Below are 27,333 nucleotides of genomic sequence, written 5' to 3'. Positions count from 1 at the left end.
CTCCATGCATTCCTATCAGAGGGCAGGCCAATCTCACTAAATGTAACACAGAGTGCACGCACTTTACACTGGGACACAGTGCTAAAGTGCCTAGAGGCCTAAAACCACTAACACTACATAGGGAAAAGGCTAAGAGACAGGCAATAAGTTTAGGGGTGAACCTGCCAAAAGGGCCAAGTCCAACACTATCTTTAAGTAGAAATATAACTTAATATCCTAACAAAAATAAACTATGTAAATAATCCCACAACACCCGACTCACCCCTCTCCCTAACCCCAAACAATGTCCAAAATGTCTATAAACACCAATGCAATGCCCAATTACCACCCACACAAAAAAAGGATTAAAAGAGGGGCAATGCAACAGGGTCAAGTTATTGGCAGGATCTTCGGTTTGCCTTCTCCAGGACATTTAGCCTCTTATTCATCTCCTCTAACTCCTCCTCTAGACGGGCATTCCGGAGGAGCATGTGGCGCGCATATGCCCTGCAGTTGCATCCACAGAGTGGCAGCAGTGCTGGATATTGATGGCGGTGGCGGGCGGCTGCCTGACCGTGGCGGTGTACCACTGGAGGGGCCGGGCTGGGGCCAGGGACATTGGAGGAGGCTGCGGCTTCCTCCTCCTCTTCCTCCACCAGAGCCACCAGCCGCCGGTATTCTTGGCAGATGGCCTCCAGCTTCCGGTGCCAGGCCATGGCTGTCAACTCCTTCCTGGATGGTTTTGCTTGGCAAGGAGTAGCTAGAACAAGAAAGGAAAAAAAGCTATTAACCAATACACAGTAGCACTAGCAAGCACAGTACATAGAATTTGTGGTATGTATCTATCCTTCCACCTCCTCGGCCTCTAACATTTGTGGGTGTTTCTGGCATTATACTAGCACTATGTATGGACTCGAGTATACATTAACCCAGTCTTCTTCTTCTCTCTTGCTTTGCCACATTAACGTAACTTTGTTGTAGCCGGCATGCCAGCTCAGTCAGCCTGCACCCAAGACAAACATACTAGAGTCGTGACGAAGACTCACTTTAGTTTTATTTACTAATGTCTGCAGGTAGGGAAGCTCGTACTTTTCTATTACTGGTGGCACTGGCCATACTCTGTTACATCAAGGGCAACTACTTAATTTCACTTTCACCCTGCCCTGACTACTAGAAAAAGGCAGATGATATCTGATCCAATGATCATTGCTTATATATGGGACGACATGAGGTACTTTGTTTTGATTGATTGTGTATCCATCCGATAGGCCACCCATGGCAGGCTGGCTTACACAGTCGAAAAAAAATTAACATAGGTAGGGAGTTGTCCTCTGAGTCGGAGGAATGCGCTTGATGATAACTACATACATACACAATATATATTCTGTGCTTGCAAACTACTGTGAGTCACGGGAGTATTCTGAAAATACAACTTATATTCTCCTCGGCTTTGCTACTCTGGCCCGGTTTCTTTCACATTCTCTTCAAACTAAGGGGTATATGCACAAGAACGTGTGATAACTACTGCAAGAGTAGCGTAACGCAAATTTCAATATCGCAGCCCATCGCGGGAAAAGAACCCCGTGTCAACGTGGAATTCACAACACGGAGGTAGCATGCGATGGTCCGCCGACAACGCGGCCAATGTCCTTAATACAACCACCCAGACGGAGATAAAAACACAAACCAAAACCCCAGAAAACTCACTATGAGTCCATCCTCGAGGAGGAAAGCAGGGATAAGCATTGCCAGGACCGCAAAACACACGGCAGGCGGGAATTAGCACAATAAAAGCCTGAAAAAGTAAGACAGGCCAAACAGAAAACAACAGCCAACGACAATGGAAGCCACCCCAGCCAACAGACAACCCCACAAAACCCATTGGCAACAAAACATTGTACATGGCAGCCCAACGTGGACAGGATGAATGCATCCTGAGAGCGGAGGAGGCCAATGGCACAAAACTCCAGCTATGATGCGAAAGGCACAAACAAGCAGAAACACGCCAACAAAAAGAAGGCAGCAATGCACACTGGAGGCAGGAGTCCAGCACCACACCACCAGGAGCTGGATGGCATGGAGGAAATATGGTCCACCACATCAGTCATGTGATGGTGGCAGGACTCGGTGACCGCAAAATGCACCAAACAGCTGACACAACAGCAACAGGGAGAGGAACCAGCAGGGCCTGGGGGACGGGGGGAGATGGGCACAATGGCACACATGCACAACTAAGCACAGCACAACAGAAGACAAACCATGACCACGAGCAACAACACCAACCAGGTGCACAAGTCACACAACCAGGCAATGTCACACCACTGAACAGGCACCAAAGTGAACACAACCCGGCCTGAAAGGGAGAAGGGTGAGCCAAATCAGAGCTGAAGGGACATCTCACACACAATGCAGCACACACACACACACAGGAAGCAGAGCAACCCAACACCCAACACAGTGTGGTACAAACACCAACTTGTGCACAACCAAACAAAGGACACAAGTGCACCCGCCTGTGGCCGGTAAATGGCCACACACATCTGGCAAAGAACGAAACAGGGACATGATAATGCACATGCACAAACACACAGTCCAGATGGGGTAGCAATGCTTGTATGGCAGGGAGCCCGAGAGTCCGTGACACACATTGGCATGCAAATCAAGACACAACACCGTTGGAGACAAGTAAAAGTGCGGGAACTTTATCAACAAGTGTGAGTCAGTACAGACAAGAGAAGTGACACAACATGCAGACCAATGCAGCAGTATGTCCGAATGAGGAATGTAGGAAAGCGCCATGTCCATCTCGGGGGAGTCCCTCACCAACACAAGTCAGTGCCAACCTGCATTGGTTGTCTGCGCCTGGAACATGTAGCCATGTCCACTGACGTCTCTGGACTGGTGACCACATCCGCGACATGCAACCATGTGTCGTGACAAGTACAATGACTCACATCGAGTTGTGGCAGCAGGTACCTTGTCACTCATCCATGAACACGAGTGCAGCAGCCTAGGCTAACATCTCCAATGAGTGATCGTCGGCCACCACATCTGACATGTCGTCGATATAATCCATCAGCTGCCCAGGACAGATGTGCTAACTCCAACCACTGGACCCAATGTGCACCAAAGCGCAATCTGGTAGTGGTTCAATGGGTTCACTGCACACAACGATTCGTGCAATCTCCTAGGTCCAGTTTCTAGCCTGCATGCCGAAAATCCATGCATGCCATAAGCGGTCATCCTGGTGACACCCCTGGTTGTGGTCCAACAGGGAGCACACACACCTCGAAATCCAGGTCAGCTACCATTACGTTGGAGAGGCAGACATTCATGGACCACTTGAATATGCACAAGCCACAATGCAACACAGGCTGCACGCAGGTGATGTACGCAAGGTGAAAGCTCAGCCGGTAACTGATCCACAGCACTGCCAACGGCAGGGCCCCCAGTACATGCAGCAGACGTGCACGGTATGGCTTCATGTGACTGGAGTAGACCATGTGTCCGGGATGGTCTGCCATTGCATCAGTGGCCCTGCCTGAAGAGGCACTGGCCTGCCCTGAGACAGTCCGGAGGGTGAAATGGCACAGCTCGGTGCAATTAGCAGTGTCTGTGTGCAACGGGAGCAGGCCTTGGGTGGGGCGGGAGGCCATATCCCGCACACCAACTACCACCAACGACCACAGTGTGTTAGATGTGTACATGTCTGTCTCACGCCGGGCAGTGCGTAGTGTGGGAGTCACAAGCAAATGCCCTCGTACCTGTCAGGGGTTGCTGGCCACATGCAAGTTCCTGCTTGGAGCTGCAGATGTGCTACCGCCTGATAGTACAGACTAAGTTAACTTAGCCAGCTGCAGGAATACAGGAGACGTACAGAGGCCGGTCGTGGGTGTGGTGGGACGTCTGCGACCCTGGGAATCATGGGTGATTTGACTAGCACGATGCACATGAGCGGACTCATTGTGTCACGTTGCCACACAGCTGCTCCGCCCTGCCACGGGCACCCTGCACTTGTGTGCGCTGCACGCTTGCATCACGTTCACTCCTACAGGACACCATTCCAATGCCTTTCCATGCATGTCCAGTGCCATGCCAACAACACCGCGATGCTGGCCTTCGAAGGTGTGCACCCACTTGGGTATAGGTAAATGGTCCGGACAGGGCGGACACAGGTGTCCAGCCCATGGTTGTCTGGGACCGTGCAGCGAAAGAGGACAGGCAACAGACTCATGCATCCGCAATACTGATACACTTCACACCTGGCATGCATGTGCCAAAAGCCCGGGCGTTCTAGTGCTCCTACATATCCCCGTACCTGCGGGCCCACCCTCCTGGTATATGCCACATTGCAACATCGTGTACTGTGGCCCTCGTGGCGACAACACCCCAATACAGAGACACACTTACCGCACTTCCTGCACTGGGCCTGGTCCAGACCACTGCCTGCCCCCCTGCCGAACCAGCACACACAGCCTGTGCATGCAGGGGGGCAGGTGCAGGGCTACATCTCCAAGGTCACTGCCAACGATGAGGTGACATGGCAACGTCCTCAGAAGACAGCACACTGAGATGTTGCAGGGCTCGAGCACATCAAGCTGACACAATGAACACACGGACACACTTGCTCAGATGGTGTGAATGGCTATGGGCACGTGCGCACAGCCACATTTATTGGCAGGCACACTTACCCAGTGACACCTGTGTTTGATGTGTGTGGGGTGTGTGCACCGTGCACACCAGCAGGCAAGGCCTGCCTGGTGCAGTCAGAAATCGACGACAGTGTACATCGTAAAGGACACAACCATACAACCATAAAGGCAAGATGCAGAGGGCAGGACCACGCAGAAACAGTCACAATGAAGGAGAAGAATGGAACAGACACATGTCGGACACCAAGTCCGTTCTAGCCAGATGACAATGCAGGAAACCACCAGCCTCTGGACTCAGTCCCCACCAAAGTCCAACCAGATAATGCCCATGACCCATTGCCCACAGAGTTAGTGGCATCAGTGCCATTAGGGGATGCCACCTGGGATGAGGCATGTCCAATGGTGTTGGCTCCTACACATCTTGGCCAGGACACAGTTCCATGTGTGTGACATACTGGACCGCAGTGTAGGCCTGAGGCAGCAGTCAGCACTGGACATTCACTGAGTGTCGCCGGCTTAGGTTGGATGGCCCCACCGGCCTTCGTAGTTCAGGTTCGGTGTCACCACGGGACGCGGACTTGCGGTGGACAGGGTTGATGGCACCGGGTCAGTTGTTGATAGTGTTCGATCACCTCCATGACTCGGAACCTGGTTTTGTCCAAACTGAGCCGCATCTTCCTCTTACTCCTCTCTGTGCGTTCACTGGTGTGGACTCTGACATTCGTGATTCGGGACTAGGTGCTGGATGTGGGACCTACTGATCCGCAGGGTAGGAATGAGCCCTCATCCACGTGTCGCCGGCTGGCGTTGAACAGGGTTAGTGGCACCACATGTTGCCATCTGGCATTGAACAGGGTTAGTGGCACCACGTGTCGCATGATGCCCATATGGAACTATGCCTCACTGATCGGGGGGGTCTGGTGCTGTGGCCGCTAACCAGGTGCTGGGGTCACTGCCATTCAGGACTCAGGCCACAGTTTCACATATGGGACCTACTGGGCTGAAGAGGATGTCGGTGTAGTATGTGTTTGTGGAAGAAGTAATGTGGGCCAGCGTCGGGGGCCAGAGATGGTGTGCAGAGGCTGCAGTAGTCACAGAACTGGTGCTTGGAGCTTGCACTGGCACGTGGTGGACCCTCCTTGACACACGCAGGTGTCGGTAGGTGATCAGTGTGGCCTGGCTGTGCAGGGGCGAGCCTGGCGGTTTCAGGATCCAGCAGGCCGGGGTACGGCAGGTGCATAGGATTGCAGGCAACTCCGCTCATGAGGACAGCGTCGGCCTCGTGGAGTGGTGAGAGGCGACGCCCTGGCAGAGATGTTGGGATTTCTGGAAATGGACCATGCCCAGGGCTACGTGCTTTTTATTCACACCCCTACGCTGGCCTGGCGCACGCCAGGCAATCCCACTCCACTCATGCTTATGGGGGGGACGTAACATGCAACATTTGTGTGAACTCCCCCACTGGCCGGGGTGACATGGTTGCGTCCACAGTCCACTACACTCATGTCACCATGGATATGGGTGTGTTCTGTGCGCTTCGGTCTGTCCAGCACATCTCCGCCACTCTCGGTATTGTGTACTTTCCCAATCATGGTTCTCCTGCCTCCTTCACACATGCCTGGTTGCAAACTCTCCCCACATTGGGTTAGTGTGTGGCTGAGGTGCCATGCCTTTGATGGCTCATGTGCACGGCTTGCCCATGTTACCATTGTGAGTTGTTCTGTCATATCTGGTGGGTGGGCATGTTGTTTGGCATGTTGGTTTTGATTTTGTGACGTGTGCATTGCCGGAGTTGTGAGTTGCATGGTTGTGGGGTTGATGTGAGTGGGGTGTTACTTTTGAACTTGCCAGAGGGCTGTGCGTTTCCCTTGGTGCCATCCTGGGGACGCTGGTTACTAATGTACTGTCAGAGGATGACGGACTCATGCACACTGGCTGGGTATTTGGAGGCGAGATTGGTGGTGCTTCCACGGTGTTCGGTTGTTGTCTACACATTGCTGTGAGACGTGTGCTTTCTGTTGCAGTGATTGTGTGCTGTGTCGGCAGGGGGCACAGGTATGACATGTGTGCTGCGGATTGCCCACAACACGTGCGTGCATCCAGCTATGGCATATGGTCCTTGCTTGGTGTCCAGCAGATCCTCCGCATTGTGTTGGACCTATGGGTCTGGGGAGACAGGCTGATGGTGTCCAGGCCAGGTGTAAGGGACTTGGATGTGGCTGGCTGTGTGACTCCTCCGACTGTAGTGGGTGTTGGTTGGGAGGTAGCAGGGGCCAACAGGTGCAGCACAGCCAGCATCTTGGTGTTGGGTGGGATGTTAGTTGTCCTCTGTGTTGGTGCAGTCGGCCTGTTGGGCGTTGTTGATCAGGATGCGTAGGATGGTTGTCCCTTTTAGCCTCTGGTGGACGTTGATATTGTTAGAGGTTGGGTCTGTGCGGCTGGCACACTTCCTGGGGGTCTGCTGTCTTTGTCTGCGCTGTGTCTGTGGTGGTCTGGGGGGTTCCGGGTGTGGGTTGTGGTCCTGGGGTGGTGTAGATGGGTGTTGTGGCCCTATTGGGTGTCCAGGCCGCATGATGGGTGGCTCCATGGCATCTGTTGCCCTTCCGATGTGGCCCTGGGCTGGTCTTCCTTTTGTGGTGTAGGCTGCCGTCTGACTTTACACCAGGTCAGAGCAGGTGTAGATTTCCTGGTGCTAACGCACCTTATTGCCTATTTTGTGTTTTTATCGCAGTTCTTTCTGGTCATTGAAAATGTTGAGGTGTGATGTCGCGACTTTTGGCAAGGGAACACCCACTCTGCATCTCATTAGCGATAGTTGTGGGGGGCCTCTGTGGCGGTGTGTTTTTTAGGCTGCTATCATGGGTAAACTGGTGCTGTGGGCTTTTAACACCAGCTTGTGAATGGGACGATAACTTTATCGCAACTTTGCCTGTGATAAAGTTCCATTGACTCAGCAATAGTTTCTTGTGAATATGCCCCTTAGACTCATCCAGTAACAGTCTCCACCTATGCTATCTATGATGAAAACCATCCAGGCATCCATCCATTCAAAGTAAACATCTAGCATTCTTCTCAATCTTTCAACAAACCTTAGTTTGTTTCACCAACAACAACATTTATTCATTTTTTTTTTTAAACCACCACCCTTGTGTCCTTTACTTTCTTGCTTGCCTTGGCTTTGAGTTTGACCCAAACACCACTGAGGATTCTTGGTCTCCTCCACCAATACAGTTTCACCACCCAGGCAGGCATCTTTTCTTTCACCTTCCACTCATCCTTCAACCACCCATGCATCTAATTCCTATAAGCTACCTATGCATACATCCCACGTATCCTTCTCTGCCAGTCATAAATATTACATCTCGCCTATCCTTCCTCCTTTCTCCCTTCTTTCCCTTTTCGTTCAACACACCCATCAAGGTCATCTGATCTTACTTTTAGTCTTCTCCATAAAACTTTCACAGCTGATTTGTCAGATAGAAGAGGCCATTGGTTACTCAACTCCGGCCGCTAATGCTATTACTAATGCTAAGTAAAGGGTGTCTTCAACCGTTGTAATGTTCACTACAACTTCATACTTACTAAGTCCCAACAGTACAGTGAGCGTACACCCTTGCAGCTAGTATAATGTCAATAAGTCAGGAATATAACTTACCACCGCCCGCCACTGCTGCTGGCTCACCCCCTGTAGCTCCTGCAGGTGCCACATCTCCTGCTCCCTCCGAAATGGCCACGTCGCCATCACCGCTGGCCCCGGCACTCGCGGTCGGTAGTACGCCTAGAAAAAACATTACACATTTTTAGATGCGATATACACCTCCCCCTATTTATTCTTTTTCACTAACAAGATTGAAAAAAAGTGAATACATACATATACAACATACATCACTAGTGCAAATCGGGTACTAAAGTACAGTAGACACGAGTAGTGTTATATCATGGTCCCTAGGGTCATTCCAGTCTTTGCTAAGTTAGCCTGAGCGATGCAACCATTTTAGCTTTGTGTCTTTTATTTTTACGCACGTTACCTCGCAGCTTGTTTTGTAAGACGCCTTTGAACCCACATGAGCTCATACTGTTACTGTCTGAGTGCTGCGTGCAAAGTTGAAAAACAAGCCACTTTGTCATGAAGTTCTGGTGGTCAGTCTGTATTACTTAGCCATAACATGCTACACTTTTTGGCACGACTGAGAAATGCTTTCCAAAAACGCACACCATTTTTTTTCATAACAGACGGAAGATTCCCTTCTACGAACCAGAACTTTGCAGAGCTTATGATGTAACCAGTACTTCTATGACGGTTCTTCTAAGGGGAGAGGTCCCCCAGAATTCGCTCCGAGATCTTCATTTATAATTTTATATAAACTATATTCCTACCAAGGGGAGGGTGGTTCTTCCACCACTGTTCAGTTATCATCATGATTGATTTCCCCTTTTGTCTTCTATGGACTTGTAGTTATAACAATGTTTATTGTTTTAATCTTATGCATTTTACTGTTGGTGCTGGCTAGAGCCTTTTGAACTTACATAGACTCTGTGATATTTGGTGTGGACTTACACGAGTGAGTGAGTGAAAGGGTGTGCATTGCTTCCACGACTCTGAGAGGTCAGGAGTGTAGTGACTGTTATGTTCTGGGTTGTCTAATCATTGCGGTATCTTCGGGGGATTCGGGGAGCTAATGAGACACTATAGCTAGTCGGTCAGGGGATTGTGGGTGAGGTGTGAGGAAGGTCCCACCTCCTATCACCAACGTCCTAGTTTCTTGTGCGTAGTTCTGTATGTGCAGAACCCCTACAACAGTAGTATGTCCTATCCTATCAAAAATAGTCAAATATCTGGTTGGGCATTTTGTTGGTGGGAATTGTCAAAAAGCCTCAAGATGAAAAAGACTAGAAGAGGACAACCTAAAGGACTGGACTCAATGGCTAGAGTGATTGGTGAATCTGAGTTTTATTTAAAACCTTTTAAATAAAGAGTGGCCAACTGGGCAAGCTTAGCTACAGACAGACTAATAGTAGTAGTACAGAGAGTCAAAGCAGAGACAGTTAGAGGCAGGGATAACAAGAAGTTAGAAACAGATTGTGCAGATCGAAGAATATTATGTAAAAAATAGATTTAGGATATCAAAATAATAGTTTGGAAAAAATAAGGTGCAGTAAAAGTTAGAGAAGTATAATTATTATTATTAACAGCAGGAGGACCTACTGGGGCTAGCAGCAGAGCCCCCAGTAGAGGAGCGTTCCTGGCCCTGGGAGGCATCTTTTCCAGCTCCCGCCGACTCTGACCCGTCTTCTTCTTGCCCCTGGGTGCTGATCATGAAAGTTGTAAGAATGGAAAAGACAAACATGGATGATTGGTTGGTGTGAAACAAATAAAATATTTTAAAAAATGCTAAAAAAACATTTATGGAAACAACAATTGCAATAAAATTGACCTATATAATCTGGTCGAGTAGTATTGCGGGATTCGCGACCCGTCTAGTTATTATTTATGCACACTAATCCAGTGTTCAATTCTGATTCCATAATACTAACTAAGCCTAAATACAACTTGACTGAGCCCACCTATTCCAGACGGGCCAATTGTTGACTAAGTCTGCATTTCCATTTATTTTAGTCCTAAAAAATGCATAGATGGAGGACACATGCATACATTTTTGCATACACCAAATTGGTGATTGGTTGCTGCTGATGTTCTGCTAACAATAAGACTAGGCTATTATTACCACTCACTAAACAAACTACAAAAGGTTCTACTAAGGACTGGGGTAAGCAGCACTCAGCAACAAGTGACATGACAGAGGATGCGTCACGCAGACCACTAAAAACTTACCTACTAATAATATGTAACTAAACCTATCAATCAACCACTATCTCTTCTTAGTGGCAGGAGGACAAAGGAAGGACTAGAGTCTCTCTAGCATTACCTAACTTAAGTTCTCTAAAGTAAACTCTCACATAATCAGGTCAAGCGAGCGCAAAGTTGCAAACAAGTAAGATTTGTAGCGCCGAGCACCTGTGTCATAACAATCACAGAAGATTTTTAAACGTAATTTACCTGCAATGTAAGCAGCAGCATTCTTGCTGTTCGGAAAAAAAATATGTTCACAATATATAACACAGAGCAGAAGAACACAAAATAGTAATATTAAATAGCTACTCACCAAGCCCCGGGACCTCCACTCCTAGCAGGTCCAGCAGGTCCTGCTCCCGGTCCAGGATATCGGACCACCGGTGCTTCAGCTGGGTATTGGTGCGCCGGACACTAGAGCAGCGAAACACTGCCCGGCGCACCTTTCCCCACCACTGGCAACGCTCCCCGAGCCTGTACCAAGACCCAGGCCTGCTGCCTGCTGCTAGGGTTAAGGGGAGATGTCGCTGCACAAAAAACAAGTGTGGCCACCTCCGCATCACCAAATAAAGCCTGTTCCTGCACCCCTTTTAGGCGGCGCCTTCCGTAGGGAAGGCGGTCATGGCTGCGGCTACAGGCATGCCTTGCCCTTTCTCGGGTTGCCCATGCTCTCTCCCTTGGCCTTGGTTCTAGGACTCGGGGGGGGGGGGAGGGTGGAAAAGAAAAGGGAGGAATTAAAAAAGTAAGTAAAAGAAATTAAAAAAGCAAGTTATAGAAAAAGAGTGAAAAAGTAGTAGAAAAAGTCACAAAAAAGTTTTAAAAACATCAAAATATAGATTCAGGAAAATAGAGAGATAGATAATAAATAAAAAAAGATTTTAAAAAAGTGTACAGAAACAAAGGATTGCAAAGATGGAGGGAGGATAGAAAAGCAGGCCCAGAACCATAGCAATAGACTGAAAAACAAGATGGCTGCGCCCATTGCGACCACATGGGCAAGTTCGCGCGATATTTCCCCGCTGAGCATGCAAAAAGTGTCGTGAACACGTAATACGCGTTACCGAATAGGAAATACTCATCGCGAATGGGCGGGAGCATGCACTACGCGGCCCAGAACAGAAAATAAGCATCGCGAGCGGGTGGGACAAGTGAAAAACAAGATGGCCACGCCCATTAGCGACCGCATGGGCAAGTTAGCAATATATTTCCCCGCGAGTACGCAAAAACACATCGTGAACGGGCGGCACAAGCAATTCTGCACGTTCACGAAATTTCCACGTGCTCGTGGAGATTTTGTACACTTTCGCGATAATTTGCATAGCGTGACTACCCAAATTCCACCCACCCCTAGATGTAAGACAATTTTACAATGTTTAGAGGAGAGAGCACTTACTTTAGCACTGGTCAGCAGTGGTAAAGTTCACAGAGTTCTAAGAGCCAAAAATTACGGGTCCAGAAAACAGGTGAGGTGAAGGCAAAAGGTTTGGGGGTGACCCTGTAGAGAGGGCCAGAGCCAACATGACCCCTACTGCCTAAAGTCACGGTAGATTAGTCAATACCATGATGGTCTTCCCTAATCAGGTGATAGAATGGCCCTCTACTACCGAGGCGCTTGTCAGTTTTATACTCCTCTAAAGTCACTTGCACCCCTCTGTCAACACTCTTCTGAGCTACTGTATTGACAAATGGAGAGCACTTCTCTTCACCTGGAGACCCCATCTGTGAAGCTCCTAACCTTAACTCGCTCGCACATGCATCCTAGCAGGCAGACGGTACCACTATAGCAAACAAAGTGATGTGGCACATTCCACCCCTTGGATCCGACTTCTGTCATCAACTCAAGAATTCTACCTATATGGATAGTAGCCATCAGAAGCCACTGTCAGGAGCGTGGCCCTGGGCCATCCACTGCCAGATGGAGGATCCCAGCAGGGGCCTTGGATGGGTCTCCCTTCCAGCATTGGGGCAGACAAGGTGCTCCCTACATGCTCTTGAGGTTTCCCAGACCGCTATGTTTTCTCAGGGTGGGGGGCAACAAACATGGGTGTTAGCCACCCTAATTTCACTCTCCCTCCCATGAGTCCAGAGATGGTATCCTGAGACTGGCCTTGCAGCACAGGGTCTGTACCCTGAGGCTGAACAAGTTCCTGCAATCCAGGACGTTTAAGGGTGAATCACCACTCCCATCAAGGTTTACACACTCTGCCAGTGTGGTGCACAGGTTTTCCTGGTGCAGGTCTCTCTGTGACTGTGTAGGGATTCCCTCCCAGTCAGAAGTGGCCTCAAAGAGTTAGGCTTGGGGTGCTCTGTATACAGAACTGGAAAACCCTGATGCACTGGTCCTCCCACTGTGGGCTGTTTCTCCTTTCTGCTCCTCTGTCTGGACCCTCAAACTCTCCTGTTGTGAGTTGTACCCCTCAGAAACCAGAACTTTCAGGGCACCCTGGTTGGCCACCTTTCCCAGCTCTTCAAGCACTGGTGGTAATTAAATTCCCAGAATGCAGCCTTTGGACATTAGGGGACTAACTATGGCCCTCGTCTTGGTCAGCTCTCCACCCCATTCCAGGGACACTGGAGCCATAGGGTGGAAGAAGTCCTGCTCATGGGCCTGAGTTATCCCACAGACCTGGCCGGAGTACTTCTCTGGGGAAACCAGTCTTTCCACCACTATGGTCTGACTGGCACTGTTATCCCTTTGGGCAGCAGCAGGGATTCCATTAATGGTTACCTGATTGAAGTGGCATCACCCACCCTTTGGAATCACACATTTTCTCTTGGAAACCACTTCTCAGCTAAGGGACACCAGGACATGCTCTACCCTCTGCCCCTGAGGGGTTACCTTCTCTAAAGCCACACTGACCACCCCTGTAGAGTTCCCACTAGTGGATGGTTTCATGGGACAGACAGAGTCTCCTTGCTTATGTTTTAACTGGGAACACTCAGAGCAGTGGGGCTGGAAATTGGATGCCCTGGGGCACTGCCCACCAGAACCTCCCCCTTGTTTTTCAAAAGGGACATGGGATCCCGTTTCCCCACCTTACTCTGGGTCTTGCCTATGTCTCCCTGGACCTTCCCACTCTGCTGGGGGGAAACTGAAACATCCTTCTTAGGGGTCATGCCCACGTACCTTCATAGACACACTGGTACTAATCCAGAGGTCTGCCTTCTTAGCAAACTCCATGGATCTTTGCACTTACTATCAATCAGGTGTTGGTACAGCTCTGTTAAACAGACATTGAGCATGTGCTCTCTCAGTATCAAATTGAACAGCCCAGTAAAATAATGCATTTTGCTGTCCCTCACTCAACCATTCAGTGCCTTGCTGTAATAGTCCAAAAAATCTACCCAAGATTGGTTTAAGAGTTTGTGGTTGTCCCTAAATCTAAGGGTGTACTTTTCAGACGTCAACCCAAATGAAGCAAGTAAAAAAGCCTTAATGGGAGCATATTACATCTGCCCCCCTCTAGTGTTAGAAATGTGTTCCTCCGTACCATAAGCATGCTTTCCAAAAGCTTGCTCCCTGGTCCCTCTCTGGGATCACTTGCATTCTGAGGCCTACCTCCGAAGCCAAAAAGCACTTATCTATGTAATCTCCTACCATGTAACTAGGCACAAGGTGTTGTGGTATGTGGACTCTCACTTCTCCAGGGGACACTGAGGTTACACTGCCACAACTGTTACTGAATGCTGCTTGTCTGGCTTTGAGTTCCAGCTCCCTAAGGCTCTTCTCTTGATCAGTCAGTCTAGAGCCAGCTTCTCCTCAATTTCTAATTTGACCATATGCAACTGAAACACCCTCCCAGCCTTCTTGTCAACTAGCTCCTTGGAGACAGACCTTAGGAGGACGCAAGGAGCTCCATTGCTGCGGACAAGTTGGCCTCCTCCTCTGAGTGCTGCTGGATCATCACCTGTGCACAGAGACTTCCCATGCTCCTCCATACCCACCTTCTCATCCTGATCCTCTGTTGTTGCCAGCAACTGGTGAGCCTCTGACCAGGCCCTCAGTGCCTTCTGGAGCTCCAGTTACTTGGTGCTCTTCTTGTTTGGAAGTCAACTTTTCTTACGGAACTCCTTGAGCTCAGCCACAATGTAGCCCCCCAGATTGATGAGCTTAATAAACATTCTTGAAGAGTGAATTTGGGGGAAAGCAAAAAGACATGGTCAAGGAGAATTAAAAAAAAGGTTGAATATGGTATGACATTATTTATATGGGATTTTAGGTGCAGGTATCTCCATTACTGAGGTCAAGCTGTTCTCCTCCTCTGGGAGTTGCAGCACTACCTGTGCCCAGGTGCTTCTCATGCTCCTCCATACCCCCCACCTCATCCTGCTCCTCTGTTGTTAGCAGCAACTGGTGAGCCTCTGTCCAGGCCCTCAGAACCTTCTGGAGCTCAACTTTCTTGGTGCTGTTCTTGGTTGGAAACCTCCTCTTTCTAAAGCACTCCTTCAGCTCAGCCACAATGTAGCTCTCCAGATTGATGAGCCTAAATGCCATTCTTGGTGGGTTGCTCCCAAGCACAGTCAGGAAGAAGGAGAGGGAAAATGGGAAAAGCAAACAGAGCCAATGAAGGAGAATTTACAAAGAGGTTGACAATGGTATCAAATTATTTATATTGGATCTTAGTGTTGCATCATAATTACGGTATGTCACTGCCCAACTACAAGTGCTGAATCCTACCACTGAACACCAATGTGAGAAATTGGTTTACTGGTTGAGTGGAGTGGGATCCCACTAGAGCAGCAACCATGATTCGTATCAGGGTGAAACACAATTAAACCCCAAATTAATCTTCGCTTAACCCTCTGGCAGCTTGGCACAAAAACATTCAGGATTAATTTATAGGCAATGTGTAAAATATTTATGCGGCACCCTAATAGAAATAAAATGAAAACACAACACAAGAAAAATCCCACACCAATTTAGAAAGATAGGCTAAATGTTTATAAATTATGTGACACCAAAACAACAAAAATACAATTCGTATGGGCCTGAGTTTTGGCATTGTAATGTTTTTGAAACAAAATCATGTGCTAACAAGCAAAAAGTGCCAGCTGTGTTTATCTAGTTGCAAAAGACCAGTTCCAAGTCACAAGTTCAGGTCCACTGAGACGAAGTGAGCCAGAAACAGGAGTGAATTCAGTCAGCTGACAGAGTACCTTGTCGCATGGGACTTGAGTTGCAGTCCTTCATTGAGCTGATGGCCGAAGTCGAGAGGTTGTTGACAAGGAGTTGCATTGCAAGATTCAGGCTTGAGAAGCCTCACCCAGCAGCGGAGTCGATGAAGTCATTGAAGGGAGCTTGCATGGACTTACAGTGTGCTGCATTGGTGCTGAGGAAAAGTAGAGTCGAGGTGGGCCAGTGTTGAGCTGCATCATGTTGAGAGAACTGCATGTGCTTGTGGGTCCTTGTGCTGCTGTCATACATCAGCACTAAGGATAAGATGCTTCACCCTAGGCTGGTGCCAATGGTGAGCTGTGTCAGACTGCACTGAGATGCAAAGAGTTGCATCAACGTTGAAGAAGCCTGTTATGTCTTTTTGGCTTTGAACAGGGGGCTAGCGGACTGGTGCTTGGAGTTTTCCTGGAGTCCTGGGCAAACACAGGCAGGCTGGATTCAACGGGGTAGCTGAGAGCAGCAGAAGAGTCAAGGTGCAGCAACAACAGGCTTTGGGCAGCAAAGCAGTCCTTGGTCAGCCCACCCGTGTTTGGGCAGCAGGAAAAACTTCACAGCTGGGCTGTCCTTCTTCCTGGCAGAGTTCACAGGTCCAGAAGTGATCTGAAGAGTTGCATCTGAGGGTTCACTATTTATATCTAGTGCCAAGTGGGACATGCTTCTGGAGTCATCCCCCAAAGAGGTGACTGGAATTTCCTTCCTCCCTGCCCTGGCCCCTCCTGCTTTAGGAGCATATAAGACTAGCTTGAAACCCTATGAATGTGCTGAGGCAGAATCTTTGTGATCTACAATTGTGGCTAGTGACAGCTCCTCCCTGTCATCCTGACAGAGATGGCCCATCTTGACAACACTTATTCCCCCTAAACTCTGTTGTGCTGACCAAGGGCTGCTTTGCTGCCCAAATCCTGTTGTTGCTACACCAGGAATCTTCTGTCTGGGAGTAATATACAAAGACAAGCTGCCAGCTACACCTAGGCATGGGACCCAGGATACAGGTTGCAGGCACCAAGTGGTTTAGACACAAAAATCCCAACTTTCTAAAAGTGACATTTTCAGAATTGTGACACAAACTCCAACGTTACCATTCAAGAGGGTTTTCAATTACAATTCTTTTGAGACCAAACTCAACTTTCCCACCTGCCCTAGCTGCCCTAGGGGTGAATTATATGTATTAGAAAGGAAGAGTTGGACCTGGCGAAAGCTTTATTTGGACAGGTCGAAATGGCAGCCTAAAACTGCACACAGGCTGCAATGGCAGTCCTAAGTCATGCTTAAAGGGCTACTTAAGTGGGAGGCACAATCAGTACTGCAGACCCACTAGCACCATTTAATTTACAGACCCTGGGTACATATAGAACTAGTTTACTGGGGGCCTACAAGTAAATTAAATCTGCCAATTGCATATAAGCCAATTCCACCATGTTTAAAGGTCGGGAACAAAAGGACTTCAGGGGATGCTCTGCAGAGAGGACCAAGTCAAACACCATTGTATTAAATAATCCAAGAATCTCATGGAAAATAGATTTCCATTATGTTCAACTAACATAAAGTAATTGAGACAAGCAAGTTCAAGGCACACCATCAGTTGCAGCTCGCACCGTAGTTGCCTTTAGCACACCTTGCTCGATCAACTCACCAAGTATGCATCTGCAGGTAGTTTTTCTTTGTCTCAGATGCCCTGGGTTTGTGAATGTACTAACCAGACGCATTATTTCGCTTATTTTTTGTCACCACAGCCCAATGGTAAGATCCCCCTCTTCTTATATCTCCTCTGCTTCCTAATATTTCACTATATCCAACACACCAAGCATTGTTCATTGTAGACAACTAACAATCTTTTTTATGTACGCTGTCTTTTGTTTGTGTATTGCTCTGGTTCATTGTACCTACATTGAGTTGTTGCTTTCTTTGCAATATCTTTTACCCGTTTTCTAAATCCTAGGGTTGTGCCATTGTCAATCACTTCACTATGGGGCATATTCACAAGGAACTATTGCCGAGTTAACGGCACTTTATCGCAGCCAAAGTTGTGGTAAATCTATCGGCCCATTCGCAAGCTGGTGTTAAAAGCCCACAGCACCAGTTTACCTGCAATAGCAGCCGCAAAAATGATCGCCACAGAAGACCCCCGCAACTATCGCTAATGAGATGCAGAGTAGGCGTTCCCATGCCCAAAGCCGCAACAACACCACTCCACAACATTCACAATGACCAGACAGAACTGAGATAAGAACATCAAACAGGCGACACGGCACGCTAGCAGCAGGAAAATAACACCTGCTCTGACCTGGTGCTAAGTCGGACCACAGCCTGCACCACAAAAGGGAGACCAGCCCACAGCCACGCCTGAAGAACAACAGATGCACCCAGGCAACTGAACATGCAGCCCGGAGGACCGAAAGGGAAATAACACCCACCGCAACCAACCCCAGGAGCCCCCTCCCCTGCCCCCGACCAAAGAGATGCCACATCAGCTACACCCAATCACATACAAAATTATCCGCATGATGTCGCAGAATCACAACTGGTGACATGCATGTGTTATCAGAAAAATGAGCATCACACATTCATTTCCAAAGCAACAAATCAAACTTTATTAAAATGAACACAGAAACGAAAAGAGGACACATTGCGGCTCCCCTCGGGCCAATCTGTAGGTCACAGCCCGCAAGACAAAAATCATGATGAGAAGGTGTGTCCTGCACACATCAAAGGACAGAGAGAGAGCGAAGGAGAGAGAGAGGAAGAGAGGGAAAGAGAGAGAAGAAGGGAGTGGGAGAGAGAGAGAGTGCAAGAGAGGGGGGAGAGAGAGAGAAGAAGAGAGTGTGAGAAAAAGAGAGAGTGAGAAGAAGAGAGTGGGAGAGAGAGAGAGAGGAATAGGGGGAGAGAGAGAGAGAGAAGAAGAAGAGAGGGAGAGAGAGAGATAGAGCGCTGCCCCTGGGCACCCAGGCCACACTCCTCACCTGCTGCCACCGGTGTGTTTCCAACCACTTACTGGCATGTAGTGCATTCCATTAGGTCACACATCTGAGACGGACCCGTCATCTGAAACAGAGTCCTGATACATGTTTGGCACAGTACACACAATCGCACAAGACAACATCGCATGCCCGCCCATGCACACCCAGGCCGCACTGCTCACCTTCCAACACCAGCGTGCAGACAGGAGGTTCCACCACGTGCCACTGCAGGCCACAAGCCTGGGGCCCGCAGACATGGCACACTCCTCACCATGCCGCCCCGCTCCGCTGGCCACCAGGTCTCACGTTTGGTGCTGGGTCTTGATTACTCAATGCAGAGGACATACCAGGGCACCCGGCCTCATCGCAGGCTGCACACCCGCTCAGCAGCTTAAGGTGCCACTGACTCAGTGCACCCAAAGTCAACGTCCCGTGGCGGGGTGCCTGTGCCGGCCGCAATGCTGCAGGTGCCACTAACCCTGTGCAAGCCCAGTCAGCACCACGTGGTGGCAGGCCCGTGACGGTTGCAAGGCCTCGGGTTCCACTAACCCTGTCTGCAACAACTCATGGGCCCTTTATGATTGAGAACCATGGAGCATCCGTCATCCAGTCACCACCAGCAGAGGGGAATATGACATTGTCAGCCCCTTATGTTGGTGGAGTCACATGGCCTGTGACGCCTGTGCCGGGTGGGTGTGGTGTGTGTGAAAACCTGCCCTCAGGGAGTGGCTGTGACATGCTGTCAAATAAACCAGTGACCTGCACACCATCAGTGAGTGCGCCTGCGATGGGTAATAATGAGGGCCCCCCTGGGAGTGTAAGAGGAGTGGTCTGGCCTGCCGTACACAGGACCAGTGCAGGGCTTGCAACAATGACACGTCGGATCTGGGCGTGGTTCAGTCCATGTCTGGACATGGAAGTGAGTGATGCATGTGTCCCTGTTGTAGTGTTCACGGCACCCGGTACACAATATGAAATGTAGCACCCTCTGACTAGCATCCCACAGGATAAGCATCATTGACGCAAGGGACATCACTGTCCCTACATTCACCCACACATTCATACATGGATGATGAACGACATAACACAGCAGTGCATCACTGGATGTTTATTGCACATCCAGTGCAGTCTTGCAGCTGGAGCGGTACAGGCCAATGCTGAGCACACTACTCAATATGGGCCCGTGGAGGGCCAGCCAGAGTCCATCCGGGGATGACAAGTCCTGCGGAAGAGGTAGGGTACAGTCCGCAGTGTGGTCGACGTGTCATTGGTCATCAAACAGAATATGGCAGTCCATGTCGCTGTTCAAGGTGAGTGCTTTGGAGTGTATCAGGGTCAGTGGTAAGTCAGGGGGCCATGTGTGGTACCAAGCAGGAACAGGCCAGGTAGCAGAAATGAATGCTAGTGCCTCCTGATCACAAACCCATCCACGTTCTCGTCCCCGGATGTGTGCTCTGCCCCATCTGTGGGTGTTGCAGTACCGGCTGGGGCACTGTGTGCCACAGAGACATCAGGGGCGGAGGATGGTTGTCGGTTACACTGTGTGGCAGTGACACATCAGGTGCCGGAGTGGATACGCCTGCCGCACTGTGGGGCACTGACACACCAGGGGGCGGAGATGTGGATGGTGTGAGGTCAGCAGCATTCATCAGTGCAACGCCTTGTTGCAGCAATGCAATGATGATGGTCTGCAGGGCATGGTATATCCCAGCTGCATTTCACTGATGTATAGCGGTGGCTGCCATTCTTTCCGCCTCCATCCGCACTATGCCCACCATGAGCCTCCGCATGTGTGCCAGCTCACGGCTGCTATCACTGGAGCCCCTTTGAGCGAAAAGGTGTTCTTCTCTCTGCGTCAGGACTCCAGCAATGTCAGTCAGGGCTTGTTGGAGGCCATGGAGCGGGCCTAGACACCCATGGATGGCATTCAGTTTGGTAGCCATGAGGTCGAACCCCACCCGCACCTGCTCAGCCGTCTCCCTCTGGGTCTCCAGCACACGGCGTTGGAAGGCCATGCGTTGTTCTTGGGGGTCTTGAGAGACTGGCAGGCCGTGGATGCCTCCTGCTGGGTGGTCTGGGTGGTGGGTGGGGTCTCCTCGATGCAGCTGGTCAGCCCTGATCCTTGAGGTGAGTCGCGGATGATGTCAATGATGTCTAGGAGGGCTTGGGTGTCGATGCTGGGGTTGTCCTCCTCATCATCAGTGAAGAGTGGCTGGGACTGCTCTGCAGGGGGTATTGACAGTAGCCCTGAAATGTGAAGGGGAGCTGGTGTATTGCAATGTGTCCACATGTATGTAGCCGCATGGTACATGTTGACATTCAGACAGCATGGCATTGTACATTGTGACAGTCTGTGGATCTGGGCGATGACCCAGAGTCATTGAGGGTGTGCACTGTGCTCTGCTTAATTGTGCATGTGTGCCATTGTGGCCATCTCCACCCATCCCCCAGTACCTGGTGGTCACTCACCCTGTTGCGGTTGTGTTGTGTCCTGTCGAGCAGTGTCCGGTCCCCCGACTCCGGCCAAAGTATCCACACTGATGACTGTCGACACCAGCTCCTCCATGTCATCCAGCTAGAGTTGTTGCGCTAGGCCCCCACCTCCAGTCTGTATTGCTGCCTTCTGGTTGGCTGTGAGTTTCTCCTTGGTCTTCCGCTTGATGTCATTCCATTGCCTCTTGACCTCGTCCATTGTTCTCTTGTGCTCTCTGACGGCATTCACCTTGTCCATGATATCCCGCCATATTCTAGTTTTGGTGCCCAATGACACGTTGGAGGTGACGAACAGTTGTTGATGGTGTTCCATCACCTCCGTGACTATGATCCTGTTCGCTCTGCGGGCTGAACTTCGTCCTCCTCTTCTTCTTGTCCTTGCCCTTCCCTGTCCCCGAGGTCCCGGGCTGGTCGTCCGGGGTGCTTGTGGGCTTGCGCTTGTCCTCTGCACCCGCTCCGGCTGCCTCCATGGTGCTTGGGTGTTGCTCAGTTTGTGTTTGGGTGTTTTTTTCTACTTTTATGGAGATTTTTCCCGCCGGCCAGGTGTGTGTTGCAGGCCTGGCACTGCTTATCACTGATTTCCTCATCGCGCTTTGGCCCATTGCAATTTTTTTGGTGTTGTGGTTTGTGTTTTTATCTCCATCGAGGCGGTTGTGTCGCTGACATTGTCCACGGTTTTGGCAGACTATCGCATGGTACCGCCTTGTTCTGAATCCACGTTGACACAGGGTTATTTTCCTGTGCTGGGCTACTATGTTGAGAGTTGCGTTATGCTACTCTTGCGGTAGTTATCACACGTTCTTGTCAATATGCCCCTATGTTTTGTGAGCTCTATGTACCACCATTCCATATGCTTTGCTAATAGAAAGGTCAGGCAGCCTATCTACGATAAAAACAAGCTCAGCCAGCCAGTGGTTAGAAGAAAAGAGCACTCCTCCATAATGAAACAAAGACTGGAAATTATTACAGGTCAGTGTTAGAAAAGAATGCCAAATTGTAACTAGGAAGAAAAAAGCTCTCACAAATGTCACTTTGGAAGTGGAAACTGGCCTCCTGTGCTCTTCTGTTACTGTTTAAGAACTGCATTGATAAACACCAGGCTTTAACAAGGCCACTACAAATTATTGGGAGACATTCAGGCTATACTCTCTTAAAGAAGAAACAGAAAGTAAAAAAAACTGAAAATTAATTAAATAAGAGTGATAAATGATTATAAAAGCATGTAAGCCAATTAGCATGAACAGAGAAGAACAGTGATACTCATACTAATTCATAGAATAGAGGTTCTGTATTACCACTGAGTCATCATAGTGTTTTTGGCATTCAAGTCACAGCCTCGGCATTTGTATGGACCTGCATGTGGGAATTCAACCTCGCCAATCTCTCAAAACAATGAGACGCGAGTCAAACACCGGATGATAGGGCTTCCTAGCTGATAAATTACCATTAAACGGAGATATTTTCTTTCAATGTCTTTTCTCCGCAAAGGACACACTGTAAAACAGAATGTTAGAAGAATATGAACGGAGGACATTAAAAACAAATGCACCTAGGAGAAGCTTCTTGGAGAAGGCAATACACTGATCTTTTTTCCAGCGTTCATTGTAAAATGAAAACAGCAAATTGGCATTCATCATCTCTGGCAGTGCAAATGGCTCTAAGAGATCATTTGGATCACCCTCTGCTTTCCCTCGCATATGAATTCTTTATATTTTATAGATCTCTCCATTTTCTATTTAGAAATAAAGGTGACCCTTGCATGCACGAGGAGAGCTAGTGGCAACTCTTGTTTAGTTATGTATTCGCATTTCTTTTGACCTGCTTTAGATCAGGAGGGTAGCATATAATTTGCCAAAAACTGTGGATTCCCCATACACAACTCAGGTGGTAAAAGTATCTAATGGTGTCGTACCCAAGAGAGAAATCTGGAAATTCCTGTGTCTCTGCCCTTGGACCAGGCTCAAGGGTTGTGTGTAACATTCATTTTGCAGGCGTAATCATTCACAATTCGTAAAATGTGCAAAATGTTTGACATTTTGTATAACTCAAATTTTCGATAATTATTGCCCCCAAGAACAGTGCCTCGCTGAACAAGTGCTTGAACGAGTCTCCTAGTTCAAATCATTTTACACACCTCTGCGTAATGCTATTCAACGTTGGGCGACAAAATACAAATTGCAAACAGATTTTGTCATTAGTTCAGTCCACCCTAAATGGTACTGTATTAGACAACCATTATTGGGAGACTGGGCATATAACAAATAATATGGGCCTTATGTGTCACTTTTTTGTGATGCTGCGGCGGCGTAAGCACTGTGTCGTATTTACAAAGTGACACATAGGCAGATGCATCACTTTGTAAACTCCTGCGCTACAAAATACCTGCGTCAGGTATAAACTATGCATGGTGGGCATTCCCCTGTAAAAAAGGCTCGCAGAAGTGATTCACTGTGCCACAGCAAGTGTAAGGACTGACACAGGCCCTTTTACATGACATATTGCTGGAGATGTGTCTGTTTTGTGAAACACTCCAGCAATGTATCATTAGTGCGCCACCAGATACGTCAGGATTCCTAACGTAGCTGGTCAATCCTTGCAACATGGAGCGCCGTACTGTAAATATGGCACATCCATGGTGCTGCAAGGAGGGCGCACTGAAAAGTGTTGCACCGCTGTTTTCAACCAGCAAAGCGCTCACAATGCATCTACATTTTGGAGGTGCACTTCTTATACCAACATTTGCGGCAGACATTTTCACAGTAGTGATTGGCATTAGTGGATTTCCCTCCAGAATGTTTCTCCTCATGGTGGGTCTTCCCATGTCGGATGCAATCTGACAGAACACTCTAGATTTAGCCAACTTAAAAATCAAGCTAATAGTATTGTGCGTTGCATCATACTGTGAGATACTATAATGTTACTACTTTTTCCCAAGCTAATACCATTGAGGTTGTAGTAGTGTACATGAAAATACACGAAAGATAGAACGAGAAAATCACTGCCGTTGCATTTTCATTCATCATCTTTTCTATACACAATCAACATGAAGAATTCTACAGTCCTTCACCTTCTTAGGGCGAAAAGTGCGACGCAAACAAATGATGGACGGAATGCTGAATGAATCATAAATTCACCCCCAGTCAAGCGATCTGGGTTAAATTCATCATTCTTTTGCTCAAAATGCCACCCCAGTTTAGACCCAGCCATATGCAAATCAGTCTTGACCCTGTGCCTCATGGGGACAGTCCAGACCGTAGTGCCAAGCCAGGTCCTCCCTGGACCGGAAACAAGCATCCTGTGACCCCTACCCTTCATCAGCCAGGCTAGCTTGAATCCAGTGGCACAGTGAGCAAGGGACCCACGTCTGGGAATACCAATTCCACTTACGGGAAAAGTGCTACGCAAACAAATGATGGATGGAATGCTGAATGAATCATGCATTCACCCCCAGTCAAGAGATCTGGGTTAAATCCATCGTTACCCACAAACTAGTCCCAGGATGCTTGTTTTTTAGGATGGGGATGACTTGCCCAGTTTTCAGGGAGTCAGGTATGGACCCTTGAAGAAGGGAAGCGTTGATAATTGTAGTCCAAATGGGAACCATGAGTAGGGAGGTCGCTGCCAAGGTTTTGGCGGGGAGAGGGTTGTTGAACTGGGTATTCAGTTTTAAGGAAGATAGAATTTTCTAAATGGAATGGTCATCATATAGTTCGAAGTTGGACCAGTGAGCTTGATTTTTGGGTGTTGCAAGGTGGGGAAGAGAGGAAAGATGGGTCCCGGTAAGAAGAGAAGGGAAGTTTGAGGTGGCATTGAGGGGCATATTCTCAAGGAGCTATCGCGGAGTTAACAGCACTTTATCGCAGTAAAGTTGCGATAAATTTATCTCCCCATTCACAAGCTCGTGTAAACAGCTCACAGCACCAGTTCAACCGTGATAGCAGCCACAAAAAAACATTGCCACAGAAGACCCTCGCAACTATCGCTAATGAAGGGCAACAGATGCCATGGAGCCACTGGTCATGCGGCCCGGACACCCAAGAGGGCCACAACACCCACCGCCACCACCCCAGGACCCCAATCCCCACCCGGAACACCCCCCCCCCCGGACTACCATAGAGGCAGTGCAGACAAAGACAGCGGACACCCATGAAATGCACCAGCCTCACAGACACAACACCTGACAATGTCATTGCCCACAACAGGCCCAAAAGGACAACCATCCTACGCATCTTGACCAACAACGCCCCACAGGCCGACTGAACCAACACAGTGGACAAATAACATCCCACCCAACACAAAGCTGCTGGCTGTGCTGCACCTGTTGGCCCCTAGAATCCCCCAACCAACACCTGCCAGAGTCTGAGAAGTCACACAGCCAGCCACATCCAAGTCCCTCACACCTGTCCTGGACATCACCACAGCCTGGTACCCCAGTCCCTATATGTCCAACACAATGCGCAGGATCCACTGGACACCAAGCAAGGACCATACGCCATAGCTGGATGCACGCATGTGTTGGGGGCAATCCACAGCACACATGTCATACCTGTGACCCCTGCCGCCACAGCACACAATCGCTGCAACAGAAAGCACACGTCTCACATCAATGTGCAAGCAACAACTGAACACCGTGGAACCTCCACCAATGTTGCCTCCAAATACCCAGCCAGTGTGCATGATATCTCCATCCTCCGACAGTCCATCAGCAACCAGCATTGCCAGGATGGCACCAAGGGAAATGCACAGCCCCTTGGCATGTTCCAAAAGAACACCCCACTCACCTCAACTCCACAACCATGCAACTCACAACCCTGGCAATGCACACGTCACAAATTCACAACCAACATGCAAAACAACATGCCCACCCACCAGACACAACAGAACAACTCACAATGGTAACCTGGGCAAGCCCTGCACATGAGCCATCAACGGCATGGCACCTCAGCCACACACTAGCCAAATGTGGGGAGAGGTGGCAACCAGGTAAGTGTGAAGGAGGCAGGAGAACCATGATTGGGAAACTACACAATGCCAAGTGTGGCGAAGATGTGCTGGACCGACCGCAGTATGCAGAACACACCCATATCCATGGCGACATACACCTCTGGTGTATGGAGTGTAGTGGACAGTGGACGTAACCATGTCAGCCCAGCCAGTGGGGGAGTTTGCTTAAATGATGCCTGTGATGTCCCCCCTATAAGTGTGCGTGGAGTGGGATGGCCCGGCATACGCCAGACCAGCGTAGGGGTGTGACTAAAAAGCATGTAGCCCTGGGTGAAGTCCTCTCCCGAAAAGCCCAACGTGTCTGCCAGGGTGGCTCCGCTCACCATGCCACGAGGCTGACGCCATCCTCCTGAGTGGAGTTGCCTGCAATCCTGTGCACCTGCCGTACCCCGGCACGCTGGACCCCGAACCCGTCAGACTCACCCTGCGCAGCCAGGCCACACTAATCACCTGCCGACAACGGCGTGTGTCATGGAGGGCCCACCACGTGCCTGCCCAAGCTCCAAGCCCGAGTCCTGCGACCTTGGCAGCCTCCTCAGACCATCACGGCCTCCATGACACAGGCCCGCTTTACTCCTTTCTCGTTGATGTACTCTACTGCCCCCTCCGGCCCACACCACGGTCAAGTAGTTCACACATTTGGAACTGAGTCTTGATTACACCATGCCAGTGAACATTATTTAAGGCAGAGTGCATGTCACGACACTCCCTTCGATGTGGTGCCACCAGGTCTGTGCATAGCATGAACAACCACACGTGTCTGTGGGCCTACGCGGAATACTGCCCTTGGCCTATGCTGTGCACACGTAGGTCACAGAATTGGAATGAAACATTGATTATTCAAAGTCCAAATGCATATCATCGCACTCATGGAGAGGCATAAGAGTATGACGCGTTGCAGTCCAGAGGGAACAGGATCATCGTTACGGAGGTGATCGAACACTACCGACAACTGCCCTGGCGTCACTAACTCTGTGCAGTGCGAGCCAACGACAGGTGGGCCATTGCTGATCGCTACCTCCGGCCTACACTGTGGTCCAGTAGGTCATAGAGTCTTGATTTAGCGATGGCGGAGTTCCTATCAGTGTACCGGCATCATAGCAGACTGCATCCCCTCTCAGCACCGGTGTCACTTAGTCTGTTACCCGAAATTCATGGACACTCTCTGGTCGTACATTGGTTGCGTCTGAGTCTATGGACTAGAGGCTAGTTTTCATCCTC

This window comes from Triturus cristatus, chromosome 11 (genome assembly GCF_964204655.1).
Source record: "Triturus cristatus chromosome 11, aTriCri1.1, whole genome shotgun sequence".
Lineage (NCBI taxonomy): Eukaryota > Metazoa > Chordata > Amphibia > Caudata > Salamandridae > Triturus > Triturus cristatus.
Note: the sequence above shows the minus strand (reverse complement) of the source record.